Source organism: Salmo salar, unplaced genomic scaffold, assembly GCF_905237065.1.
Source record: "Salmo salar unplaced genomic scaffold, Ssal_v3.1, whole genome shotgun sequence".
NCBI lineage: Eukaryota > Metazoa > Chordata > Actinopteri > Salmoniformes > Salmonidae > Salmo > Salmo salar.
The window spans coordinates 65,301-89,430 of NW_025550085.1; the positions used below are offsets into that span (position 1 = coordinate 65,301).

At 40.4% G+C, this 24,130-nt stretch overlaps 26 non-coding genes across 26 annotated transcripts; all 26 read left to right on the top strand.

The window, feature by feature from the left end:
- The first annotated feature begins 853 nt into the window (after positions 1-853).
- On the top strand, positions 854-925 carry trnaa-ugc (transfer RNA alanine (anticodon UGC)). The gene has a single exon. It is a non-coding gene; the product is annotated as a tRNA-Ala (tRNA).
- Positions 926-1,394: 469 nt separating this feature from the next.
- trnat-cgu (transfer RNA threonine (anticodon CGU)) lies at positions 1,395-1,466 on the top strand. The gene has a single exon. It is a non-coding gene; the product is annotated as a tRNA-Thr (tRNA).
- A 1,139-nt stretch (positions 1,467-2,605) lies between these two features.
- Positions 2,606-2,677, top strand: trnaa-ugc (transfer RNA alanine (anticodon UGC)). Its single transcript has one exon. It is a non-coding gene; the product is annotated as a tRNA-Ala (tRNA).
- A 467-nt stretch (positions 2,678-3,144) lies between these two features.
- On the top strand, positions 3,145-3,216 carry trnat-cgu (transfer RNA threonine (anticodon CGU)). The gene has a single exon. It is a non-coding gene; the product is annotated as a tRNA-Thr (tRNA).
- A 1,139-nt stretch (positions 3,217-4,355) lies between these two features.
- On the top strand, positions 4,356-4,427 carry trnaa-ugc (transfer RNA alanine (anticodon UGC)). The gene has a single exon. It is a non-coding gene; the product is annotated as a tRNA-Ala (tRNA).
- Positions 4,428-4,894: 467 nt separating this feature from the next.
- Positions 4,895-4,966, top strand: trnat-cgu (transfer RNA threonine (anticodon CGU)). The gene has a single exon. It is a non-coding gene; the product is annotated as a tRNA-Thr (tRNA).
- A 1,138-nt stretch (positions 4,967-6,104) lies between these two features.
- On the top strand, positions 6,105-6,176 carry trnaa-ugc (transfer RNA alanine (anticodon UGC)). Its single transcript has one exon. It is a non-coding gene; the product is annotated as a tRNA-Ala (tRNA).
- Positions 6,177-6,644: 468 nt separating this feature from the next.
- Positions 6,645-6,716, top strand: trnat-cgu (transfer RNA threonine (anticodon CGU)). The gene has a single exon. It is a non-coding gene; the product is annotated as a tRNA-Thr (tRNA).
- A 1,139-nt stretch (positions 6,717-7,855) lies between these two features.
- Positions 7,856-7,927, top strand: trnaa-ugc (transfer RNA alanine (anticodon UGC)). Its single transcript has one exon. It is a non-coding gene; the product is annotated as a tRNA-Ala (tRNA).
- A 468-nt stretch (positions 7,928-8,395) lies between these two features.
- trnat-cgu (transfer RNA threonine (anticodon CGU)) lies at positions 8,396-8,467 on the top strand. The gene has a single exon. It is a non-coding gene; the product is annotated as a tRNA-Thr (tRNA).
- A 1,138-nt stretch (positions 8,468-9,605) lies between these two features.
- Positions 9,606-9,677, top strand: trnaa-ugc (transfer RNA alanine (anticodon UGC)). The gene has a single exon. It is a non-coding gene; the product is annotated as a tRNA-Ala (tRNA).
- A 467-nt stretch (positions 9,678-10,144) lies between these two features.
- trnat-cgu (transfer RNA threonine (anticodon CGU)) lies at positions 10,145-10,216 on the top strand. The gene has a single exon. It is a non-coding gene; the product is annotated as a tRNA-Thr (tRNA).
- Positions 10,217-11,354: 1,138 nt separating this feature from the next.
- trnaa-ugc (transfer RNA alanine (anticodon UGC)) lies at positions 11,355-11,426 on the top strand. The gene has a single exon. It is a non-coding gene; the product is annotated as a tRNA-Ala (tRNA).
- A 467-nt stretch (positions 11,427-11,893) lies between these two features.
- On the top strand, positions 11,894-11,965 carry trnat-cgu (transfer RNA threonine (anticodon CGU)). The gene has a single exon. It is a non-coding gene; the product is annotated as a tRNA-Thr (tRNA).
- A 1,139-nt stretch (positions 11,966-13,104) lies between these two features.
- Positions 13,105-13,176, top strand: trnaa-ugc (transfer RNA alanine (anticodon UGC)). The gene has a single exon. It is a non-coding gene; the product is annotated as a tRNA-Ala (tRNA).
- Positions 13,177-13,643: 467 nt separating this feature from the next.
- On the top strand, positions 13,644-13,715 carry trnat-cgu (transfer RNA threonine (anticodon CGU)). Its single transcript has one exon. It is a non-coding gene; the product is annotated as a tRNA-Thr (tRNA).
- Positions 13,716-14,853: 1,138 nt separating this feature from the next.
- On the top strand, positions 14,854-14,925 carry trnaa-ugc (transfer RNA alanine (anticodon UGC)). The gene has a single exon. It is a non-coding gene; the product is annotated as a tRNA-Ala (tRNA).
- A 467-nt stretch (positions 14,926-15,392) lies between these two features.
- Positions 15,393-15,464, top strand: trnat-cgu (transfer RNA threonine (anticodon CGU)). The gene has a single exon. It is a non-coding gene; the product is annotated as a tRNA-Thr (tRNA).
- A 1,138-nt stretch (positions 15,465-16,602) lies between these two features.
- trnaa-ugc (transfer RNA alanine (anticodon UGC)) lies at positions 16,603-16,674 on the top strand. Its single transcript has one exon. It is a non-coding gene; the product is annotated as a tRNA-Ala (tRNA).
- A 468-nt stretch (positions 16,675-17,142) lies between these two features.
- Positions 17,143-17,214, top strand: trnat-cgu (transfer RNA threonine (anticodon CGU)). Its single transcript has one exon. It is a non-coding gene; the product is annotated as a tRNA-Thr (tRNA).
- A 1,138-nt stretch (positions 17,215-18,352) lies between these two features.
- trnaa-ugc (transfer RNA alanine (anticodon UGC)) lies at positions 18,353-18,424 on the top strand. Its single transcript has one exon. It is a non-coding gene; the product is annotated as a tRNA-Ala (tRNA).
- Positions 18,425-18,893: 469 nt separating this feature from the next.
- On the top strand, positions 18,894-18,965 carry trnat-cgu (transfer RNA threonine (anticodon CGU)). Its single transcript has one exon. It is a non-coding gene; the product is annotated as a tRNA-Thr (tRNA).
- A 1,139-nt stretch (positions 18,966-20,104) lies between these two features.
- On the top strand, positions 20,105-20,176 carry trnaa-ugc (transfer RNA alanine (anticodon UGC)). Its single transcript has one exon. It is a non-coding gene; the product is annotated as a tRNA-Ala (tRNA).
- Positions 20,177-20,643: 467 nt separating this feature from the next.
- Positions 20,644-20,715, top strand: trnat-cgu (transfer RNA threonine (anticodon CGU)). Its single transcript has one exon. It is a non-coding gene; the product is annotated as a tRNA-Thr (tRNA).
- Positions 20,716-21,853: 1,138 nt separating this feature from the next.
- On the top strand, positions 21,854-21,925 carry trnaa-ugc (transfer RNA alanine (anticodon UGC)). The gene has a single exon. It is a non-coding gene; the product is annotated as a tRNA-Ala (tRNA).
- Positions 21,926-22,393: 468 nt separating this feature from the next.
- trnat-cgu (transfer RNA threonine (anticodon CGU)) lies at positions 22,394-22,465 on the top strand. Its single transcript has one exon. It is a non-coding gene; the product is annotated as a tRNA-Thr (tRNA).
- The last annotated feature ends 1,665 nt before the right edge of the window (positions 22,466-24,130 follow it).

Sequence of the window (24,130 nt, forward strand, 5' to 3'; positions counted from 1 at the left end):
GGTTCAAGCCTTGTTCGACGTTTATGGAAGATAGCTGATATTATGGAAATGTACATTCATTAGAACAGTGTAAAGAAAAGGTAAATTGTATTGATATGACCACTGCGACCGGAATGCTCTAGTCGGCTGGCCCTCGCTACCTATTCGTCACCAGACCCACAGGCTCCAGGTCATCTATAAGTCTATGCTAGGTAAAGCTCCGCCTTATCTCAGCTCACTGGTCACGATAACAACACCCACCCATAGCACTCGCTCCAGCAGGAATATCTCACTGGTCATCCCCAAAGCCAACACCTATTTTGGCCGCCTTTCCTTCCAGTTCTCTGCTGCCAATGACTGGAACGAATTGCAAAAATCGCTGAAGCTGGACACTTATATTTCCCTCACTAACTTTACACATCAGCTATCTGAGCAGCTAACCGATCGCTGCAGCTGTACATAGCACATCTGTAAATAGCCCACCCAATTTACCTACCTCATCCCTATATTGTTTTTATTTACTTTCTGCTCTTTTGCACACCAGTATTTATACTTGCACATCATCATCTGCTCATCTATCAATCCAACGTTAATTTGCTAAATTGTAATTACTTCGCTACTATGGCCTATTTATTGCCTTACCTCCTCATTCCATTTGCACACATTGTATATAGACTTTCTTTTTTTCTATTGTGTTATTGACTGTACGCTTGTTTATTCCATTTGTAACTCTGTGTTGTTGTTTGTGTCGCACTGCTCTGCTTTATCTTGGCCAGGTCGCAGTTCTAAATGAGAACTTGTTCTCCACTAGCTTACCCGGTTAAATAAAGGTGAAATAAAATAAAATAAGAAACATTTTTTTATTTTAAAGGAAGGGGATGTAGCTCAGTGGTAGAGCGCATGCTTTGCATGTATGAGGTCCTGGGTTCAATCCCCAGCTTCTCCATTGAAAATGTTTGCACTGACCCAACTCCTACTTTCCAGAATGTTGAAATTCTAAGCAGGAAACAGAGATGTGCTAAATAATTTGGTCTTGTAATCTGAACAACGTCGCGTTCAATCCCTGTTCATACATTTATAGAACAGAAGTGGCATGGTTGCCATCTTTTATGGCGTCATTTTCAAAAACTGAAGTTCATGGGTTCGATCCCTGTCTGTACGTGGTTTAAGAATTGCTGCTATCATTTCATTGTAGTTTCAATGGAGTGGTGTATCTAAAAAGTACATTGCATTGATATTGCATTATATTTGCAAATTGAATGGGATGGAAGCTCAGAGGGGGAGTGCATGCAAAATGTGTATGAGGTCCTCGGTTCAATCCCAAGATTCTCCACTGAGTTTATTTCGTGTGCCAAATTCACATTTACACAACTACTACTTTCCAGAATGTGTATATATAATTCACAGCGTAGAGTGGCATGGTGGCCAAGTGGTAAGGCGTCGGTCTCGTAAACCGAAGGGCATGGGTTCAAATCCCGTCCGTGCCTTTATGAAAGACATCTGATATCATGGACCTGTGCTTCTATTGGAGGACTTTGCAGAAAAAGCAAGTTGTATCAATATTGCAAAACAACTACTTTAGTAAGGGCATGTATCTCTATGGTAGAGCCAGTACTTTACATGTATGCGCTCCAACGTTAATCCCCAACTTCTTTGTTCAGTGTATTTACTTGTTAAATTAGTTTTTGCACAACTCCCACTTTCCAGAATGTTGACATTCTAAGAAGGAAATAGATATGCTAAATCATCTGTTTCTGTAAGCTGAAGCACATGGGTTCAAGCCTTGTTCGACGTTTATGGAAGATAGCTGATATTATGGAAATGTACATTCATTAGAACAGTGTAAAGAAAAGGTAAATTGTATTGATATGACCACTGCGACCGGAATGCTCTAGTCGGCTGGCCCTCGCTACCTATTCGTCACCAGACCCACAGGCTCCAGGTCATCTATAAGTCTATGCTAGGTAAAGCTCCGCCTTATCTCAGCTCACTGGTCACGATAACAACACCCACCCATAGCACTCGCTCCAGCAGGAATATCTCACTGGTCATCCCCAAAGCCAACACCTATTTTGGCCGCCTTTCCTTCCAGTTCTCTGCTGCCAATGACTGGAACGAATTGCAAAAATCGCTGAAGCTGGACACTTATATTTCCCTCACTAACTTTACACATCAGCTATCTGAGCAGCTAACCGATCGCTGCAGCTGTACATAGCACATCTGTAAATAGCCCACCCAATTTACCTACCTCATCCCTATATTGTTTTTATTTACTTTCTGCTCTTTTGCACACCAGTATTTCTACTTGCACATCATCATCTGCTCATCTATCAATCCAACGTTAATTTGCTAAATTGTAATTACTTCGCTACTATGGCCTATTTATTGCCTTACCTCCTCATTCCATTTGCACACATTGTATATAGACTTTCTTTTTTTCTATTGTGTTATTGACTGTACGCTTGTTTATTCCATTTGTAACTCTGTGTTGTTGTTTGTGTCGCACTGCTCTGCTTTATCTTGGCCAGGTCGCAGTTCTAAATGAGAACTTGTTCTCCACTAGCTGACCCGGTTAAATAAAGATGAAATAAAATAAAATAAGAAACATTTTTTTATTTTAAAGGAAGGGGATGTAGCTCAGTGGTAGAGCGCATGCTTTGCATGTATGAGGTCCTGGGTTCAATCCCCAGCTTCTCCATTGAAAATTTTTGCACTGACCCAACTCCTACTTTCCAGAATGTTGAAATTCTAAGCAGGAAACAGAGATGTGCTAAATAATTTGGTCTTGTAATCTGAACAACGTGCGTTCAATCCCTGTTCGTACATTTATAGAACAGAAGTGGCATGGTTGCCATCTTTTATGGCGTCATTTTCAAAAACTGAAGTTCATGGGTTCGATCCCTGTCTGTACGTGGTTTAAGAATTGCTGCTATCATTTCATTGTAGTTTCAATGGAGTGGTGTATCTAAAAAGTACATTGCATTGATATTGCATTTTATTTGCAAATTAAATGGGATGGAAGCTCAGAGGGGGAGTGCATGCAAAATGTGTATGAGGTCCTCGGTTCAATCCCAAGATTCTCCACTGAGTTTATTTGTGTGCCAAATTCACATTTACACAACTACTACTTTCCAGAATGTGTATATATAATTCACAGCTTAGAGTGGCATGGTGGCCAAGTGGTAAGGCGTCGGTCTCGTAAACCGAAGATCATGGGTTCAAATCCCGTCCGTGCCTTTATGAAAGAAATCTGATATCATGGACCTGTGCTTCTATTGGAGGACTTTGCAGAAAAAGCAAGTTGTATCAATATTGCAAAACAACTATTTTAGTAAGGGCATGTATCTCTATGGTAGAGCCAGTACTTTACATGTATGCGGTCCAACGTTAATCCCCAACTTCTTTGTTCAGTGTATTTACTTGTTAAATTAGTTTTTGCACAACTCCCACTTTCCAGAATGTTGACATTCTAAGAAGGAAATAGATATGCTAAATCATCTGTTTCTGTAAACTGAAGCACATGGGTTCAATCCTTGTTCGACGTTTATGGAAGATAGCTGATATTATGGAAATGTACATTCATTAGAACAGTGTAAAGAAAAGGTAAATTGTATTGATATGACCACTGCGACCGGAATGCTCTAGTCGGCTGGCCCTCGCTACCTATTCGTCACCAGACCCACAGGCTCCAGGTCATCTATAAGTCTATGCTAGGTAAAGCTCCGCCTTATCTCAGCTCACTGGTCACGATAACAACACCCACCCATAGCACTCGCTCCAGCAGGAATATCTCACTGGTCATCCCCAAAGCCAACACCTATTTTGGCCGCCTTTCCTTCCAGTTCTCTGCTGCCAATGACTGGAACGAATTGCAAAAATCGCTGAAGCTGGACACTTATATTTCCCTCACTAACTTTACACATCAGCTATCTGAGCAGCTAACCGATCGCTGCAGCTGTACATAGCACATCTGTAAATAGCCCACCCAATTTACCTACCTCATCCCTATATTGTTTTTATTTACTTTCTGCTCTTTTGCACACCAGTATTTCTACTTGCACATCATCATCTGCTCATCTATCAATCCAACGTTAATTTGCTAAATTGTAATTACTTCGCTACTATGGCCTATTTATTGCCTTACCTCCTCATTCCATTTGCACACATTGTATATAGACTTTCTTTTTTTCTATTGTGTTATTGACTGTACGCTTGTTTATTCCATTTGTAACTCTGTGTTGTTGTTTGTGTCGCACTGCTCTGCTTTATCTTGGCCAGGTCGCAGTTCTAAATGAGAACTTGTTCTCCACGAGCTTACTCGGTTAAATAAAGGTGAAATAAAATAAAATAAGAAACATTTTTCTATTTTAAAGGAAGGGGATGTAGCTCAGTGGTAGAGCGCATGCTTTGCATGTATGAGGTCCTGGGTTCAATCCCCAGCTTCTCCATTGAACATCTTTGCACTGACCCAACTACTACTTTCCAGAATGTTGAAATTCTAAGCAGGAAACAGAGATGTGCTAAATAATTTGGTCTTGTAATCTGAACAACGTGCGTTCAATCCCTGTTCGTACATTTATAGAACAGAAGTGGCATGGTTGCCATCTTTTATGGCGTCATTTTCAAAAACTGAAGTTCATGGGTTCGATCCCTGTCTGTACGTGGTTTAAGAATTGCTGCTATCATTTCATTGTAGTTTCAATGGAGTGGTGTATCTAAAAAGTACATTGCATTGATATTGCATTTTATTTGCAAATTAAATGGGATGGAAGCTCAGAGGGGGAGTGCATGCAAAATGTGTATGAGGTCCTCGGTTCAATCCCAAGATTCTCCACTGAGTTTATTTGTGTGCCAAATTCACATTTACACAACTACTACTTTCCAGAATGTGTATATATAATTAACAGTGTAGAGTGGCATGGTGGCCAAGTGGTAAGGCGTCGGTCTCGTAAACCGAAGATCATGGGTTCAAATACCGTCCGTGCCTTTATGAAAGACATCTGATATCATGGACCTGTGCTTCTGTTGGAGGACTTTGCAGAAAAAGCAAGTTGTATCAATATTGCAAAACAGCTATTTTAGTAAGGGCATGTATCTCTATGGTAGAGCCAGTACTTTACATGTATGCGGTCCAACGTTAATCCCCAACTTCTTTGTTCAGTGTATTTACTTGTTAAATTAGTTTTTGCACAACTCCCACTTTCCAGAATGTTGACATTCTAAGAAGGAAATAGATATGCTAAATCATCTGTTTCTGTAAACTGAAGCACATGGGTTCAATCCTTGTTCGACGTTTATGGAAGATAGCTGATATTATGGAAATGTACATTCATTAGAACAGTGTAAAGAAAAGGTCAATTGTATTGATATGACCACTGCGACCGGAATGCTCTAGTCGGCTGGCCCTCGCTACCTATTCGTCACCAGACCCACAGGCTCCAGGTCATCTATAAGTCTATGCTAGGTAAAGCTCCGCCTTATCTCAGCTCACTGGTCACGATAACAACACCCACCCATAGCACTCGCTCCAGCAGGAATATCTCACTGGTCATCCCCAAAGCCAACACCTATTTTGGCCGCCTTTCCTTCCAGTTCTCTGCTGCCAATGACTGGAACGAATTGCAAAAATCGCTGAAGCTGGACACTTATATTTCCCTCACTAACTTTACACATCAGCTATCTGAGCAGCTAACCGATCGCTGCAGCTGTACATAGCACATCTGTAAATAGCCCACCCAATTTACCTACCTCATCCCTATATTGTTTTTATTTACTTTCTGCTCTTTTGCACACCAGTATTTCTACTTGCACATCATCATCTGCTCATCTATCAATCCAACGTTAATTTGCTAAATTGTAATTACTTCGCTACTATGGCCTATTTATTGCCTTACCTCCTCATTCCATTTGCACACATTGTATATAGACTTTCTTTTTTCTATTGTGTTATTGACTGTACGCTTGTTTATTCCATTTGTAACTCTGTGTTGTTGTTTGTGTCGCACTGCTCTGCTTTATCTTGGCCAGGTCGCAGTTCTAAATGAGAACTTGTTCTCCACTAGCTGACCCGGTTAAATAAAGATGAAATAAAATAAAATAAGAAACATTTTTTTATTTTAAAGGAAGGGGATGTAGCTCAGTGGTAGAGCGCATGCTTTGCATGTATGAGGTCCTGGGTTCAATCCCCAGCTTCTCCATTGAAAATTTTTGCACTGACCCAACTCCTACTTTCCAGAATGTTGAAATTCTAAGCAGGAAACAGAGATGTGCTAAATAATTTGGTCTTGTAATCTGAACAACGTCGCGTTCAATCCCTGTTCATACATTTATAGAACAGAAGTGGCATGGTTGCCATCTTTTATGGCGTCATTTTCAAAAACTGAAGTTCATGGGTTCGATCCCTGTCTGTACGTGGTTTAAGAATTGCTGCTATCATTTCATTGTAGTTTCAATGGAGTGGTGTATCTAAAAAGTACATTGCATTGATATTGCATTTTATTTGCAAATTAAATGGGATGGAAGCTCAGAGGGGGAGTGCATGCAAAATGTGTATGAGGTCCTCGGTTCAATCCCAAGATTCTCCACTGAGTTTATTTGTGTGCCAAATTCACATTTACACAACTACTACTTTCCAGAATGTGTATATATAATTCACAGCTTAGAGTGGCATGGTGGCCAAGTGGTAAGGCGTCGGTCTCGTAAACCGAAGATCATGGGTTCAAATCCTGTCCGTGCCTTTATGAAAGAAATCTGATATCATGGACCTGTGCTTCTGTTGGAGGACTTTGCAGAAAAAGCAAGTTGTATCAATATTGCAAAACAACTATTTTAGTAAGGGCATGTATCTCTATGGTAGAGCCAGTACTTTACATGTATGCGGTCCAACGTTAATCCCCAACTTCTTTGTTCAGTGTATTTACTTGTTAAATTAGTTTTTGCACAACTCCCACTTTCCAGAATGTTGACATTCTAAGAAGGAAATAGATATGCTAAATCATCTGTTTCTGTAAACTGAAGCACATGGGTTCAATCCTTGTTCGACGTTTATGGAAGATAGCTGATATTATGGAAATGTACATTCATTAGAACAGTGTAAAGAAAAGGTAAATTGTATTGATATGACCACTGCGACCGGAATGCTCTAGTCGGCTGGCCCTCGCTACCTATTCGTCACCAGACCCACAGGCTCCAGGTCATCTATAAGTCTATGCTAGGTAAAGCTCCGCCTTATCTCAGCTCACTGGTCACGATAACAACACCCACCCATAGCACTCGCTCCAGCAGGAATATCTCACTGGTCATCCCCAAAGCCAACACCTATTTTGGCCGCCTTTCCTTCCAGTTCTCTGCTGCCAATGACTGGAACGAATTGCAAAAATCGCTGAAGCTGGACACTTATATTTCCCTCACTAACTTTACACATCAGCTATCTGAGCAGCTAACCGATCGCTGCAGCTGTACATAGCACATCTGTAAATAGCCCACCCAATTTACCTACCTCATCCCTATATTGTTTTTATTTACTTTCTGCTCTTTTGCACACCAGTATTTCTACTTGCACATCATCATCTGCTCATCTATCAATCCAACGTTAATTTGCTAAATTGTAATTACTTCGCTACTATGGCCTATTTATTGCCTTACCTCCTCATTCCATTTGCACACATTGTATATAGACTTTCTTTTTTTCTATTGTGTTATTGACTGTACGCTTGTTTATTCCATTTGTAACTCTGTGTTGTTGTTTGTGTCGCACTGCTCTGCTTTATCTTGGCCAGGTCGCAGTTCTAAATGAGAACTTGTTCTCCACGAGCTTACTCGGTTAAATAAAGGTGAAATAAAATAAAATAAGAAACATTTTTCTATTTTACAGGAAGGGGATGTAGCTCAGTGGTAGAGCGCATGCTTTGCATGTATGAGGTCCTGGGTTCAATCCCCAGCTTCTCCATTGAAAATTTTTGCACTGACCCAACTCCTACTTTCCAGAATGTTGAAATTCTAAGCAGGAAACAGAGATGTGCTAAATAATTTGGTCTTGTAATCTGAACAACGCGCGTTCAATCCCCTGTTCATACATTTATAGAACAGAAGTGGCATGGTTGCCATCTTTTATGGCGTCATTTTCAAAAACTGAAGTTCATGGGTTCGATCCCTGTCTGTACGTGGTTTAAGAATTGCTGCTATCATTTCATTGTAGTTTCAATGGAGTGGTGTATCTAAAAAGTACATTGCATTGATATTGCATTTTATTTGCAAATTAAATGGGATGGAAGCTCAGAGGGGGAGTGCATGCAAAATGTGTATGAGGTCCTCGGTTCAATCCCAAGATTCTCCACTGAGTTTATTTGTGTGCCAAATTCACATTTACACAACTACTACTTTCCAGAATGTGTATATATAATTAACAGTGTAGAGTGGCATGGTGGCCAAGTGGTAAGGCGTCGGTCTCGTAAACCGAAGATCATGGGTTCAAATACCGTCCGTGCCTTTATGAAAGACATCTGATATCATGGACCTGTGCTTCTGTTGGAGGACTTTGCAGAAAACGCAAGTTGTATCAATATTCCAAAACAGCTATTTTAGTAAGGGCATGTATCTCTATGGTAGAGCCAGTACTTTACATGTATGCGGTCCAACGTTAATCCCCAACTTCTTTGTTCAGTGTATTTACTTGTTAAATTAGTTTTTGCACAACTCCCACTTTCCAGAATGTTGACATTCTAAGAAGGAAATAGATATGCTAAATCATCTGTTTCTGTAAACTGAAGCACATGGGTTCAATCCTTGTTCGACGTTTATGGAAGATAGCTGATATTATGGAAATGTACATTCATTAGAACAGTGTAAAGAAAAGGTAAATTGTATTGATATGACCACTGCGACCGGAATGCTCTAGTCGGCTGGCCCTCGCTACCTATTCGTCACCAGACCCACAGGCTCCAGGTCATCTATAAGTCTATGCTAGGTAAAGCTCCGCCTTATCTCAGCTCACTGGTCACGATAACAACACCCACCCATAGCACTCGCTCCAGCAGGAATATCTCACTGGTCATCCCCAAAGCCAACACCTATTTTGGCCGCCTTTCCTTCCAGTTCTCTGCTGCCAATGACTGGAACGAATTGCAAAAATCGCTGAAGCTGGACACTTATATTTCCCTCACTAACTTTACACATCAGCTATCTGAGCAGCTAACCGATCGCTGCAGCTGTACATAGCACATCTGTAAATAGCCCACCCAATTTACCTACCTCATCCCTATATTGTTTTTATTTACTTTCTGCTCTTTTGCACACCAGTATTTCTACTTGCACATCATCATCTGCTCATCTATCAATCCAACGTTAATTTGCTAAATTGTAATTACTTCGCTACTATGGCCTATTTATTGCCTTACCTCCTCATTCCATTTGCACACATTGTATATAGACTTTCTTTTTTCTATTGTGTTATTGACTGTACGCTTGTTTATTCCATTTGTAACTCTGTGTTGTTGTTTGTGTCGCACTGCTCTGCTTTATCTTGGCCAGGTCGCAGTTCTAAATGAGAACTTGTTCTCCACTAGCTTACCCGGTTAAATAAAGGTGAAATAAAATAAAATAAGAAACATTTTTTTATTTTAAAGGAAGGGGATGTAGCTCAGTGGTAGAGCGCATGCTTTGCATGTATGAGGTCCTGGGTTCAATCCCCAGCTTCTCCATTGAAAATTTTTGCACTGACCCAACTCCTACTTTCCAGAATGTTGAAATTCTAAGCAGGAAACAGAGATGTGCTAAATAATTTGGTCTTGTAATCTGAACAACGTGCGTTCAATCCCTGTTCATACATTTATAGAACAGAAGTGGCATGGTTGCCATCTTTTATGGCGTCATTTTCAAAAACTGAAGTTCATGGGTTCGATCCCTGTCTGTACGTGGTTTAAGAATTGCTGCTATCATTTCATTGTAGTTTCAATGGAGTGGTGTATCTAAAAAGTACATTGCATTGATATTGCATTTTATTTGCAAATTAAATGGGATGGAAGCTCAGAGGGGGAGTGCATGCAAAATGTGTATGAGGTCCTCGGTTCAATCCCAAGATTCTCCACTGAGTTTATTTGTGTGCCAAATTCACATTTACACAACTACTACTTTCCAGAATGTGTATATATAATTCACAGCTTAGAGTGGCATGGTGGCCAAGTGGTAAGGCGTCGGTCTCGTAAACCGAAGATCATGGGTTCAAATCCTGTCCGTGCCTTTATGAAAGAAATCTGATATCATGGACCTGTGCTTCTGTTGGAGGACTTTGCAGAAAAAGCAAGTTGTATCAATATTGCAAAACAACTATTTTAGTAAGGGCATGTATCTCTATGGTAGAGCCAGTACTTTACATGTATGCGGTCCAACGTTAATCCCCAACTTCTTTGTTCAGTGTATTTACTTGTTAAATTAGTTTTTGCACAACTCCCACTTTCCAGAATGTTGACATTCTAAGAAGGAAATAGATATGCTAAATCATCTGTTTCTGTAAACTGAAGCACATGGGTTCAATCCTTGTTCGACGTTTATGGAAGATAGCTGATATTATGGAAATGTACATTCATTAGAACAGTGTAAAGAAAAGGTAAATTGTATTGATATGACCACTGCGACCGGAATGCTCTAGTCGGCTGGCCCTCGCTACCTATTCGTCACCAGACCCACAGGCTCCAGGTCATCTATAAGTCTATGCTAGGTAAAGCTCCGCCTTATCTCAGCTCACTGGTCACGATAACAACACCCACCCATAGCACTCGCTCCAGCAGGAATATCTCACTGGTCATCCCCAAAGCCAACACCTATTTTGGCCGCCTTTCCTTCCAGTTCTCTGCTGCCAATGACTGGAACGAATTGCAAAAATCGCTGAAGCTGGACACTTATATTTCCCTCACTAACTTTACACATCAGCTATCTGAGCAGCTAACCGATCGCTGCAGCTGTACATAGCACATCTGTAAATAGCCCACCCAATTTACCTACCTCATCCCTATATTGTTTTTATTTACTTTCTGCTCTTTTGCACACCAGTATTTCTACTTGCACATCATCATCTGCTCATCTATCAATCCAACGTTAATTTGCTAAATTGTAATTACTTCGCTACTATGGCCTATTTATTGCCTTACCTCCTCATTCCATTTGCACACATTGTATATAGACTTTCTTTTTTCTATTGTGTTATTGACTGTACGCTTGTTTATTCCATTTGTAACTCTGTGTTGTTGTTTGTGTCGCACTGCTCTGCTTTATCTTGGCCAGGTCGCAGTTCTAAATGAGAACTTGTTCTCCACTAGCTGACCCGGTTAAATAAAGATGAAATAAAATAAAATAAGAAACATTTTTTTATTTTAAAGGAAGGGGATGTAGCTCAGTGGTAGAGCGCATGCTTTGCATGTATGAGGTCCTGGGTTCAATCCCCAGCTTCTCCATTGAAAATTTTTGCACTGACCCAACTCCTACTTTCCAGAATGTTGAAATTCTAAGCAGGAAACAGAGATGTGCTAAATAATTTGGTCTTGTAATCTGAACAACGTGCGTTCAATCCCTGTTCGTACATTTATAGAACAGAAGTGGCATGGTTGCCATCTTTTATGGCGTCATTTTCAAAAACTGAAGTTCATGGGTTCGATCCCTGTCTGTACGTGGTTTAAGAATTGCTGCTATCATTTCATTGTAGTTTCAATGGAGTGGTGTATCTAAAAAGTACATTGCATTGATATTGCATTTTATTTGCAAATTAAATGGGATGGAAGCTCAGAGGGGGAGTGCATGCAAAATGTGTATGAGGTCCTCGGTTCAATCCCAAGATTCTCCACTGAGTTTATTTGTGTGCCAAATTCACATTTACACAACTACTACTTTCCAGAATGTGTATGTATAATTCACAGCTTAGAGTGGCATGGTGGCCAAGTGGTAAGGCGTCGGTCTCGTAAACCGAAGATCATGGGTTCAAATCCCGTCCGTGCCTTTCTGAAAGACATCTGATATCATGGACCTGTGCTTCTGTTGGAGGACTTTGCAGAAAACGCAAGTTGTATCAATATTCCAAAACAACTATTTTAGTAAGGGCATGTATCTCTATGGTAGAGCCAGTACTTTACATGTATGCGGTCCAACGTTAATCCCCAACTTCTTTGTTCAGTGTATTTACTTGTTAAATTAGTTTTTGCACAACTCCCACTTTCCAGAATGTTGACATTCTAAGAAGGAAATAGATATGCTAAATCATCTGTTTCTGTAAACTGAAGCACATGGGTTCAATCCTTGTTCGACGTTTATGGAAGATAGCTGATATTATGGAAATGTACATTCATTAGAACAGTGTAAAGAAAAGGTAAATTGTATTGATATGACCACTGCGACCGGAATGCTCTAGTCGGCTGGCCCTCGCTACCTATTCGTCACCAGACCCACAGGCTCCAGGTCATCTATAAGTCTATGCTAGGTAAAGCTCCGCCTTATCTCAGCTCACTGGTCACGATAACAACACCCACCCATAGCACTCGCTCCAGCAGGAATATCTCACTGGTCATCCCCAAAGCCAACACCTATTTTGGCCGCCTTTCCTTCCAGTTCTCTGCTGCCAATGACTGGAACGAATTGCAAAAATCGCTGAAGCTGGACACTTATATTTCCCTCACTAACTTTACACATCAGCTATCTGAGCAGCTAACCGATCGCTGCAGCTGTACATAGCACATCTGTAAATAGCCCACCCAATTTACCTACCTCATCCCTATATTGTTTTTATTTACTTTCTGCTCTTTTGCACACCAGTATTTCTACTTGCACATCATCATCTGCTCATCTATCAATCCAACGTTAATTTGCTAAATTGTAATTACTTCGCTACTATGGCCTATTTATTGCCTTACCTCCTCATTCCATTTGCACACATTGTATATAGACTTTCTTTTTTCTATTGTGTTATTGACTGTACGCTTGTTTATTCCATTTGTAACTCTGTGTTGTTGTTTGTGTCGCACTGCTCTGCTTTATCTTGGCCAGGTCGCAGTTCTAAATGAGAACTTGTTCTCCACTAGCTGACCTGGTTAAAAAAAGGTGAAATAAAATAAAATAAGAAACATTTTTTTATTTTTAAAGGAAGGGGATGTAGCTCAGTGGTAGAGCGCATGCTTTGCATGTATGAGGTCCTGGGTTCAATCCCCAGCTTCTCCATTGAAAATTTTTGCACTGACCCAACTCCTACTTTCCAGAATGTTGAAATTCTAAGCAGGAAACAGAGATGTGCTAAATAATTTGGTCTTGTAATCTGAACAACGTGCGTTCAATCCCTGTTCATACATTTATAGAACAGAAGTGGCATGGTTGCCATCTTTTATGGCGTCATTTTCAAAAACTGAAGTTCATGGGTTCGATCCCTGTCTGTACGTGGTTTAAGAATTGCTGCTATCATTTCATTGTAGTTTCAATGGAGTGGTGTATCTAAAAAGTACATTGCATTGATATTGCATTTTATTTGCAAATTAAATGGGATGGAAGCTCAGAGGGGGAGTGCATGCAAAATGTGTATGAGGTCCTCGGTTCAATCCCAAGATTCTCCACTGAGTTTATTTGTGTGCCAAATTCACATTTACACAACTACTACTTTCCAGAATGTGTATATATAATTCACAGCTTAGAGTGGCATGGTGGCCAAGTGGTAAGGCGTCGGTCTCGTAAACCGAAGATCATGGGTTCAAATCCCGTCCGTGCCTTTATGAAAGACATCTGATATCATGGACCTGTGCTTCTGTTGGAGGACTTTGCAGAAAACGCAAGTTGTATCAATATTCCAAAACAACTATTTTAGTAAGGGCATGTATCTCTATGGTAGAGCCAGTACTTTACATGTATGCGGTCCAACGTTAATCCCCAACTTCTTTGTTCAGTGTATTTACTTGTTAAATTAGTTTTTGCACAACTCCCACTTTCCAGAATGTTGACATTCTAAGAAGGAAATAGATATGCTAAATCATCTGTTTCTGTAAACTGAAGCACATGGGTTCAATCCTTGTTCGACGTTTATGGAAGATAGCTGATATTATGGAAATGTACATTCATTAGAACAGTGTAAAGAAAAGGTAAATTGTATTGATATGACCACTGCGACCGGAATGCTCTAGTCGGCTGGCCCTCGCTACCTATTCGTCACCAGACCCACAGGCTCCAGGTCATCTATAAGTCTATGCTAGGTAAAGCTCCGCCTTATCTCAGCTCACTGGTCACGATAACAACACCCACCCATAGCACTCGCTCCAGCAGGAATATCTCACTGGTCATCCCCAAAGCCAACACCTATTTTGGCCGCCTTTCCTTCCAGTTCTCTGCTGCCAATGACTGGAACGAATTGCAAAAATCGCTGAAGCTGGACACTTATATTTCCCTCACTAACTTTACACATCAGCTATCTGAGCAGCTAACCGATCGCTGCAGCTGTACATAGCACATCTGTAAATAGCCCACCCAATTTACCTACCTCATCCCTATATTGTTTTTATTTACTTTCTGCTCTTTTGCACACCAGTATTTCTACTTGCACATCATCATCTGCTCATCTATCAATCCAACGTTAATTTGCTAAATTGTAATTACTTCGCTACTATGGCCTATTTATTGCCTTACCTCCTCATTCCATTTGCACACATTGTATATAGACTTTCTTTTTTCTATTGTGTTATTGACTGTACGCTTGTTTATTCCATTTGTAACTCTGTGTTGTTGTTTGTGTCGCACTGCTCTGCTTTATCTTGGCCAGGTCGCAGTTCTAAATGAGAACTTGTTCTCCACTAGCTGACCTGGTTAAATAAAGGTGAAATAAAATAAAATAAGAAACATTTTTTTATTTTAAAGGAAGGGGATGTAGCTCAGTGGTAGAGCGCATGCTTTGCATGTATGAGGTCCTGGGTTCAATCCCCAGCTTCTCCATTGAAAATTTTTGCACTGACCCAACTCCTACTTTCCAGAATGTTGAAATTCTAAGCAGGAAACAGAGATGTGCTAAATAATTTGGTCTTGTAATCTGAACAACGTGCGTTCAATCCCTGTTCATACATTTATAGAACAGAAGTGGCATGGTTGCCATCTTTTATGGCGTCATTTTCAAAAACTGAAGTTCATGGGTTCGATCCCTGTCTGTACGTGGTTTAAGAATTGCTGCTATCATTTCATTGTAGTTTCAATGGAGTGGTGTATCTAAAAAGTACATTGCATTGATATTGCATTTTATTTGCAAATTAAATGGGATGGAAGCTCAGAGGGGGAGTGCATGCAAAATGTGTATGAGGTCCTCGGTTCAATCCCAAGATTCTCCACTGAGTTTATTTGTGTGCCAAATTCACATTTACACAACTACTACTTTCCAGAATGTGTATATATAATTCACAGCTTAGAGTGGCATGGTGGCCAAGTGGTAAGGCGTCGGTCTCGTAAACCGAAGATCATGGGTTCAAATCCCGTCCGTGCCTTTATGAAAGACATCTGATATCATGGACCTGTGCTTCTGTTGGAGGACTTTGCAGAAAAAGCAAGTTGTATCAATATTGCAAAACAACTATTTTAGTAAGGGCATGTATCTCTATGGTAGAGCCAGTACTTTACATGTATGCGGTCCAACGTTAATCCCCAACTTCTTTGTTCAGTGTATTTACTTGTTTAAATTAGTTTTTGCACAACTCCCACTTTCTAGAATGTTGACATTCTAAGAAGGAAATAGATATGCTAAATCATCTGTTTCTGTAAACTGAAGCACATGGGTTCAATCCTTGTTCGACGTTTATGGAAGATAGCTGATATTATGGAAATGTACTTTCATTAGAACAGTGTAAAGAAAAGGTAAATTGTATTGATATGACCACTGCGACCGGAATGCTCTAGTCGGCTGGCCCTCGCTACCTATTCGTCACCAGACCCACAGGCTCCAGGTCATCTATAAGTCTATGCTAGGTAAAGCTCCGCCTTATCTCAGCTCACTGGTCACGATAACAACACCCACCCATAGCACTCGCTCCAGCAGGAATATCTCACTGGTCATCCCCAAAGCCAACACCTATTTTGGCCGCCTTTCCTTCCAGTTCTCTGCTGCCAATGACTGGAACGAATTGCAAAAATCGCTGAAGCTGGACACTTATATTTCCCTCACTAACTTTACACATCAGCTATCTGAGCAGCTAACCGATCGCTGCAGCTGTACATAGCACATCTGTAAATAGCCCACCCAATTTACCTACCTCATCCCTATATTGTTTTTATTTACTTTCTGCTCTTTTGCACACCAGTATTTCTACTTGCACATCATCATCTGCTCATCTATCAATCCAACGTTAATTTGCTAAATTGTAATTACTTCGCTACTATGGCCTATTTATTGCCTTACCTCCTCATTCCATTTGCACACATTGTATATAGACTTTCTTTTTTCTATTGAGTTATTGACTGTACGCTTGTTTATTCCATTTGTAACTCTGTGTTGTTGTTTGTGTCGCACTGCTCTGCTTTATCTTGGCCAGGTCGCAGTTCTAAATGAGAACTTGTTCTCCACTAGCTGACCCGGTTAAATAAAGGTGAAATAAAATAAAATAAGAAACATTTTTTATTTTAAAGGAAGGGGATGTAGCTCAGTGGTAGAGCGCATGCTTTGCATGTATGAGGTCCTGGGTTCAATCCCCAGCTTCTCCATTGAAAATTTTTGCACTGACCCAACTCCTACTTTCCAGAATGTTGAAATTCTAAGCAGGAAACAGAGATGTGCTAAATAATTTGGTCTTGTAATCTGAACAACGTCGCGTTCAATCCCTGTTCATACATTTATAGAACAGAAGTGGCATGGTTGCCATCTTTTATGGCGTCATTTTCAAAAACTGAAGTTCATGGGTTCGATCCCTGTCTGTACGTGGTTTAAGAATTGCTGCTATCATTTCATTGTAGTTTCAATGGAGTGGTGTATCTAAAAAGTACATTGCATTGATATTGCATTTTATTTGCAAATTAAATGGGATGGAAGCTCAGAGGGGGAGTGCATGCAAAATGTGTATGAGGTCCTCGGTTCAATCCCAAGATTCTCCACTGAGTTTATTTGTGTGCCAAATTCACATTTACACAACTACTACTTTCCAGAATGTGTATGTATAATTCACAGCTTAGAGTGGCATGGTGGCCAAGTGGTAAGGCGTCGGTCTCGTAAACCGAAGATCATGGGTTCAAATCCCGTCCGTGCCTTTATGAAAGACATCTGATATCATGGACCTGTGCTTCTGTTGGAGGACTTTGCAGAAAAAGCAAGTTGTATCAATATTGCAAAACAACTATTTTAGTAAGGGCATGTATCTCTATGGTAGAGCCAGTACTTTACATGTATGCGGTCCAACGTTAATCCCCAACTTCTTTGTTCAGTGTATTTACTTGTTAAATTAGTTTTTGCACAACTCCCACTTTCCAGAATGTTGACATTCTAAGAAGGAAATAGATATGCTAAATCATCTGTTTCTGTAAACTGAAGCACATGGGTTCAATCCTTGTTCGACGTTTATGGAAGATAGCTGATATTATGGAAATGTACATTCATTAGAACAGTGTAAAGAAAAGGTAAATTGTATTGATATGACCACTGCGACCGGAATGCTCTAGTCGGCTGGCCCTCGCTACCTATTCGTCACCAGACCCACAGGCTCCAGGTCATCTATAAGTCTATGCTAGGTAAAGCTCCGCCTTATCTCAGCTCACTGGTCACGATAACAACACCCACCCATAGCACTCGCTCCAGCAGGAATATCTCACTGGTCATCCCCAAAGCCAACACCTATTTTGGCCGCCTTTCCTTCCAGTTCTCTGCTGCCAATGACTGGAACGAATTGCAAAAATCGCTGAAGCTGGACACTTATATTTCCCTCACTAACTTTACACATCAGCTATCTGAGCAGCTAACCGATCGCTGCAGCTGTACATAGCACATCTGTAAATAGCCCACCCAATTTACCTACCTCATCCCTATATTGTTTTTATTTACTTTCTGCTCTTTTGCACACCAGTATTTCTACTTGCACATCATCATCTGCTCATCTATCAATCCAACGTTAATTTGCTAAATTGTAATTACTTCGCTACTATGGCCTATTTATTGCCTTACCTCCTCATTCCATTTGCACACATTGTATATAGACTTTCTTTTTTCTATTGTGTTATTGACTGTACGCTTGTTTATTCCATTTGTAACTCTGTGTTGTTGTTTGTGTCGCACTGCTCTGCTTTATCTTGGCCAGGTCGCAGTTCTAAATGAGAACTTGTTCTCCACTAGCTGACCCGGTTAAATAAAGGTGAAATAAAATAAAATAAGAAACATTTTTTTATTTTAAAGGAAGGGGATGTAGCTCAGTGGTAGAGCGCATGCTTTGCATGTATGAGGTCCTGGGTTCAATCCCCAGCTTCTCCATTGAAAATTTTTGCACTGACCCAACTCCTACTTTCCAGAATGTTGAAATTCTAAGCAGGAAACAGAGATGTGCTAAATAATTTGGTCTTGTAATCTGAACAACGTATGCGTTCAATCCCTGTTCGTACATTTATAGAACAGAAGTGGCATGGTTGCCATCTTTTATGGCGTCATTTTCAAAAACTGAAGTTCATGGGTTCGATCCCTGTCTGTACGTGGTTTAAGAATTGCTGCTATCATTTCATTGTAGTTTCAATGGAGTGGTGTATCTAAAAAGTACATTGCATTGATATTGCATTTTATTTGCAAATTAAATGGGATGGAAGCTCAGAGGGGGAGTGCATGCAAAATGTGTATGAGGTCCTCGGTTCAATCCCAAGATTCTCCACTGAGTTTATTTGTGTGCCAAATTCACATTTACACAACTACTACTTTCCAGAATGTGTATATATAATTCACAGCTTAGAGTGGCATGGTGGCCAAGTGGTAAGGCGTCGGTCTCGTAAACCGAAGATCATGGGTTCAAATCCCGTCCGTGCCTTTATGAAAGAAATCTGATATCATGGACCTGTGCTTCTGTTGGAGGACTTTGCAGAAAACGCAAGTTGTATCAATATTGCAAAACAACTATTTTAGTAAGGGCATGTATCTCTATGGTAGAGCCAGTACTTTACATGTATGCGGTCCAACGTTAATCCCCAACTTCTTTGTTCAGTGTATTTACTTGTTAAATTAGTTTTTGCACAACTCCCACTTTCCAGAATGTTGACATTCTAAGAAGGAAATAGATATGCTAAATCATCTGTTTCTGTAAACTGAAGCACATGGGTTCAATCCTTGTTCGACGTTTATGGAAGATAGCTGATATTATGGAAATGTACTTTCATTAGAACAGTGTAAAGAAAAGGTAAATTGTATTGATATGACCACTGCGACCGGAATGCTCTAGTCGGCTGGCCCTCGCTACCTATTCGTCACCAGACCCACAGGCTCCAGGTCATCTATAAGTCTATGCTAGGTAAAGCTCCGCCTTATCTCAGCTCACTGGTCACGATAACAACACCCACCCATAGCACTCGCTCCAGCAGGAATATCTCACTGGTCATCCCCAAAGCCAACACCTATTTTGGCCGCCTTTCCTTCCAGTTCTCTGCTGCCAATGACTGGAACGAATTGCAAAAATCGCTGAAGCTGGACACTTATATTTCCCTCACTAACTTTACACATCAGCTATCTGAGCTGCTAACCGATCGCTGCAGCTGTACATAGCACATCTGTCAATAGCCCACCCAATTTACCTACCTCATCCCTATATTGTTTTTATTTACTTTCTGCTCTTTTGCACACCAGTATTTCTACTTGCACATCATCATCTGCTCATCTATCAATCCAACGTTAATTTGCTAAATTGTAATTACTTCGCTACTATGGCCTATTTATTGCCTTACCTCCTCATGCCATTTGCACACATTGTATATAGACTTTCTTTTTTTCTATTGTGTTATTGACTGTACGCTTGTTTATTCCATTTGTAACTCTGTGTTGTTGTTTGTGTCGCACTGCTCTGCTTTATCTTGGCCAGGTCGCAGTTCTAAATGAGAACTTGTTCTCCACTAGCTGACCTGGTTAAATAAAGGTGAAATAGAATAAAATAAGAAACATTTTTTTATTTTAAAGGAAGGGGATGTAGCTCAGTGGTAGAGCGCATGCTTTGCATGTATGAGGTCCTGGGTTCAATCCCCAGCTTCTCCATTGAACATTTTTGCACTGACCCAACTCCTACTTTCCAGAATGTTGAAATTCTAAGCAGGAAACAGAGATGTGCTAAATAATTTGGTTTTGTAATCTGAACAACGTGCGTTCAATCCCTGTTCGTACATTTATAGAACAGAAGTGGCATGGTTGCCATCTTTTATGGCGTCATTTTCAAAAACTGAAGTTCATGGGTTCGATCCCTGTCTGTACGTGGTTTAAGAATTGCTGCTATCATTTCATTGTAGTTTCAATGGAGTGGTGTATCTAAAAAGTACATTGCATTGATATTGCATTTTATTTGCAAATTAAATGGGATGGAAGCTCAGAGGGGGAGTGCATGCAAAATGTGTATGAGGTCCTCGGTTCAATCCCAAGATTCTCCACTGAGTTTATTTGTGTGCCAAATTCACATTTACACAACTACTACTTTCCAGAATGTGTATATATAATTAACAGCTTAGAGTGGCATGGTGGCCAAGTGGTAAGGCGTCGGTCTCGTAAACCGAAGATCATGGGTTCAAATCCCGTCCGTGCCTTTATGAAAGACATCTGATATCATGGACCTGTGCTTCTGTTGGAGGACTTTGCAGAAAAAGCAAGTTGTATCAATATTCCAAAACAACTATTTTAGTAAGGGCATGTATCTCTATGGTAGAGCCAGTACTTTACATGTATGCGGTCCAACGTTAATCCCCAACTTCTTTGTTCAGTGTATTTACTTGTTAAATTAGTTTTTGCACAACTCCCACTTTCCAGAATGTTGACATTCTAAGAAGGAAATAGATATGCTAAATCATCTGTTTCTGTAAACTGAAGCACATGGGTTCAATCCTTGTTCGACGTTTATGGAAGATAGCTGATATTATGGAAATGTACATTCATTAGAACAGTGTAAAGAAAAGGTAAATTGTATTGATATGACCACTGCGACCGGAATGCTCTAGTCGGCTGGCCCTCGCTACCTATTCGTCACCAGACCCACAGGCTCCAGGTCATCTATAAGTCTATGCTAGGTAAAGCTCCGCCTTATCTCAGCTCACTGGTCACGATAACAACACCCACCCATAGCACTCGCTCCAGCAGGAATATCTCACTGGTCATCCCCAAAGCCAACACCTATTTTGGCCGCCTTTCCTTCCAGTTCTCTGCTGCCAATGACTGGAACGAATTGCAAAAATCGCTGAAGCTGGACACTTATATTTCCCTCACTAACTTTACACATCAGCTATCTGAGCAGCTAACCGATCGCTGCAGCTGTACATAGCACATCTGTAAATAGCCCACCCAATTTACCTACCTCATCCCTATATTGTTTTTATTTACTTTCTGCTCTTTTGCACACCAGTATTTCTACTTGCACATCATCATCTGCTCATCTATCAATCCAACGTTAATTTGCTAAATTGTAATTACTTCGCTACTATGGCCTATTTATTGCCTTACCTCCTCATTCCATTTGCACACATTGTATATAGACTTTCTTTTTTCTATTGTGTTATTGACTGTACGCTTGTTTATTCCATTTGTAACTCTGTGTTGTTGTTTGTGTCGCACTGCTCTGCTTTATCTTGGCCAGGTCGCAGTTCTAAATGAGAACTTGTTCTCCACTAGCTGACCTGGTTAAATAAAGGTGAAATAGAATAAAATAAGAAACATTTTTTTATTTTAAAGGAAGGGGATGTAGCTCAGTGGTAGAGCGCATGCTTTGCATGTATGAGGTCCTGGGTTCAATCCCCAGCTTCTCCATTGAAAAGTTTTGCACTGACCCAACTCCTACTTTCCAGAATGTTGAAATTCTAAGCAGGAAACAGAGATGTGCTAAATAATTTGGTCTTGTAATCTGAACAACGATGCGTTCAATCCCTGTTCATACATTTATAGAACTGAAGTGGCATGGTTGCCATCTTTTATGGCGTCATTTTCAAAAACTGAAGTTCATGGGTTCGATCCCTGTCTGTACGTGGTTTAAGAATTGCTGCTATCATTTCATTGTAGTTTCAATGGAGTGGTGTATCTAAAAAGTACATTGCATTGATATTGCATTTTATTTGCAAATTAAATGGGATGGAAGCTCAGAGGGGGAGTGCATGCAAAATGTGTATGAGGTCCTCGGTTCAATCCCAAGATTCTCCACTGAGTTTATTTGTGTGCCAAATTCACATTTACACAACTACTACTTTCCAGAATGTGTATGTATAATTCACAGCTTAGAGTGGCATGGTGGCCAAGTGGTAAGGCGTCGGTCTCGTAAACCGAAGATCATGGGTTCAAATCCCGTCCGTGCCTTTCTGAAAGACATCTGATATCATGGACCTGTGCTTCTGTTGGAGGACTTTGCAGAAAACGCAAGTTGTATCAATATTCCAAAACAACTATTTTAGTAAGGGCATGTATCTCTATGGTAGAGCCAGTACTTTACATGTATGCGGTCCAACGTTAATCCCCAACTTCTTTGTTCAGTGTATTTTCTTGTTAAATTAGTTTTTGCACAACTCCCACTTTCCAGAATGTTGACATTCTAAGAAGGAAATAGATATGCTAAATCATCTGTTTCTGTAAACTGAAGCACATGGGTTCAATCCTTGTTCGACGTTTATGGAAGATAGCTGATATTATGGAAATGTACATTCATTAGAACAGTGTAAAGAAAAGGTAAATTGTATTGATATGACCACTGCGACCGGAATGCTCTAGTCGGCTGGCCCTCGCTACCTATTCGTCACCAGACCCACAGGCTCCAGGTCATCTATAAGTCTATGCTAGGTAAAGCTCCGCCTTATCTCAGCTCACTGGTCACGATAACAACACCCACCCATAGCACTCGCTCCAGCAGGAATATCTCACTGGTCATCCCCAAAGCCAACACCTATTTTGGCCGCCTTTCCTTCCAGTTCTCTGCTGCCAATGACTGGAACGAATTGCAAAAATCGCTGAAGCTGGACACTTATATTTCCCTCACTAACTTTACACATCAGCTATCTGAGCAGCTAACCGATCGCTGCAGCTGTACATAGCACATCTGTAAATAGCCCACCCAATTTACCTACCTCATCCCTATATTGTTTTTATTTACTTTCTGCTCTTTTGCACACCAGTATTTCTACTTGCACATCATCATCTGCTCATCTATCAATCCAACGTTAATTTGCTAAATTGTAATTACTTCGCTACTATGGCCTATTTATTGCCTTACCTCCTCATTCCATTTGCACACATTGTATATAGACTTTCTTTTTTTCTATTGTGTTATTGACTGTACGCTTGTTTATTCCATTTGTAACTCTGTGTTGTTGTTTGTGTCGCACTGCTCTGCTTTATCTTGGCCAGGTCGCAGTTCTAAATGAGAACTTGTTCTCCACTAGCTGACCTGGTTAAAAAAAGGTGAAATAAAATAAAATAAGAAACATTTTTTTATTTTAAAGGAAGGGGCTGTAGCTCAGTGGTAGAGCGCATGCTTTGCATGTATGAGGTCCTGGGTTCAATCCCCAGCTTCTCCATTGAAAATTTTTGCACTGACCCAACTCCTACTTTCCAGAATGTTGAAATTCTAAGCAGGAAACAGAGATGTGCTAAATAATTTGGTCTTGTAATCTGAACAACGTGCGTTCAATCCCTCTTCATACATTTATAGAACAGAAGTGGCATGGTTGCCATCTTTTATGGCGTCATTTTCAAAAACTGAAGTTCATGGGTTCGATCCCTGTCTGTACGTGGTTTAAGAATTGCTGCTATCATTTCATTGTAGTTTCAATGGAGTGGTGTATCTAAAAAGTACATTGCATTGATATTGCATTTTATTTGCAAATTAAATGGGATGGAAGCTCAGAGGGGGAGTGCATGCAAAATGTGTATGAGGTCCTCGGTTCAATCCCAAGATTCTCCACTGAGTTTATTTGTGTGCCAAATTCACATTTACACAACTACTACTTTCCAGAATGTGTATGTATAATT